The sequence below is a fragment of the Cynara cardunculus genome (genome assembly GCF_001531365.2).
Source record: "Cynara cardunculus var. scolymus isolate 2C chromosome LG 17, CcrdV1, whole genome shotgun sequence".
In the NCBI taxonomy this organism is placed as follows: domain Eukaryota; kingdom Viridiplantae; phylum Streptophyta; class Magnoliopsida; order Asterales; family Asteraceae; genus Cynara; species Cynara cardunculus.
This window is the reverse complement of record NC_037544.1, coordinates 11756047-11758529: the sequence shown is the minus strand read 5'-3', so window position 1 is coordinate 11758529 and position 2483 is coordinate 11756047.

Here is a 2483-nt window from a genome sequence, read left to right as displayed (position 1 = left end):
GTCGGAAGTCGATTGAATTTCAAGTGGGTGATAGAGTAATGTTAAAGGTATCGCCATGGAAAGGAATGGTACGTTTTTGTAAAAAGGGAAAGTTAAGTCCAAGGTACATTGGACCATTCCTTATTATTGAAAGAATTGGGGAAATGGCCTACAAATTAGAACTTCCTGATGTGGCAGTACCATTACCTGAGATTAAGGTAGATGAAAGATTATGTTTTGAAGAAACCCCTAAATAGATTACTGACTACAAGGTGAAGAAACTACGAAACAAAGAGATTGGGTTAGTAAAGGTTCAGTGGCATTATCATAAGGGACCAGACGCCACCTGAGAATTAGAATCGGAGATGCGGATGAAATATCCTTATATGTTTACTTAATGGAATTCCGGGACGAAATTCTTTTAAGGAGGGGATATTGTAATAGTCGGGTTTCAAGTTTTGATTTAAGATTTTCTTTAACATATATATATATATGTGTATGTATATGTGTGTGTGTTATGTTTATATGATAAATTTAGAATTAATTTAAAAAAAAAGAAAAAAAGGGGGGGAGGTCGGCTGGTTGTGCCGCCCACCACCTCTCCTCTATACTATATATAGAAAGTGGTGAAGAAGAAAGTTTACACACACACTATATTTAGAAAGTTTTCTCTGAAGTTATACGGATTGCAAGAAGAGGATTCAAAAGCTTTGATATTCGATTTCTAAAGGTGAGTGTATTAAAGCTTTGGATATAAATTGTTTACATACAATTTAGTAGCATTTGGAACTGGTTATTATGAATTCTGTTTCATTTTATGTGTATTCTTGTTTAAACCATTCAAGTGGTGTCCGGATTAATATCCGGACAATCTCATCCGGATAGAAAACCGCTCCAGAGGTGACCGGTTTATTTTAAACCGCTCAAGTGTTGTCCGGAGTCCTCCCTAAACCGGTCAAGAGGTGACCGGATCTCATCTAAACCGTTGAAGAGTCTGGCTTTGTATTGACCGGATTGTTTTAAACCGGTCAAAGGTTGGGCAATGTATTGTCCGAACTCTTATCCGGATTGAAATAGAAATATTTCTAAGTGTTAAATCGGTTAAGCTTTAGAMGGTGTATTGTCCGGATTTGTTATCCRGACAAATATGTWAGAAATAATTTTAAGTGTTAACCGGACAAGGTTGACCGGACTTCAAATCCGGTTAATGTGTTGGAATATTTTTGAAGTGTTTTTGAGATGTAATGGCGGTGTAACCGCGAGAGAGAGAGATGTAATGGCGGTGTAACCGCGAGAGAGATGTAATGGCGGTGTAACCGCGAGAGAGAGATGTAATGGCGGTGTAACCGCGAGAGAGATGTAATGGCGGTGTAACCGCGAGAGAGAGATATACTGGCGGTATAACCGCGAGAGAGATGTAATGGCGGTGTAACCGCGAGAGAGAGAGAGAGATGTAATGGCGGTGTAACCGCGAGAGACATAATTAAATTTATGTGTCAGAACAGGTTTGATTCTGAACTGGTTGTTTGGAAAGTATATTGTTCGTTTGAGAATTATACACTCACTAGACCTTTTTGGTCTAACGCCCAGTTGTTGGACTAACCTGTTTTGCAGGTCTTCCTACCTCACAAGATAAAGGCAAGGGAAAAGTTTAGAATGAATAACGTTTAGTTATTATAAAATGTATTATAAGAAAGTATTTTGTTAATCTGTATTTTGTAAACGATGTTATATTTTGTGTTATGAGTATGATGATGTGGATTATCAGTACATAGAATATGTGGGTTGTTACAATTACTCGGCATGGAGTACCTATCTCCATTATCTCGGATAGGGACAGTCGATTTACGTCAAGATTTTGGCAATCACTTCAAGGAGGGTTGGGTACATGTCTAGATCTAAGTACTTCATACCACCCTCAAACGGATGGATAGACGGAAAGAACAATCCAGACACTGGAAGACATGTTACGCACATGCACCATAGATTTTGGTGGAAGCTGGGATATGCACCTTCCGTTAGTCGAATTTGCATACAATAACATCTATCATGCCAGTATTTAGTGTGCGCCTTATGAAGCATTATACGGACGTAAGTGCAGATCTCCGCTTAGTTGGCTAGAAATTGGCGATCGGCAATTAACTAGGCCTGATGTTATCTAGGAGACTATTGACAAGATTGTAACTATCAAGGATCGACTGTAGGCTGCAAGAGATCGCTAGAAAAGTTATGCTGACGACCGAAGGAAACCATTAGAGTTTCAAAATGAGATAAAGTACTCTTAAAAGTCTCACCATGGAAAGGTATAATGCGCTTTGGAAGAAGTGGTAAATTGGGTCCCCGATATATTGGTCCATTTGAAGTATCTAAGAGAATTGGACTAGTGGCATATAAGTTAAAAATGCCACAAGAGCTGAGCGCTATTCATGATACATTTTGTTAGCTCTAATATTCACTTAATGTAAAAGTATGAAAAAGTATTTTGCAAGTGTTGATAGAAGGGT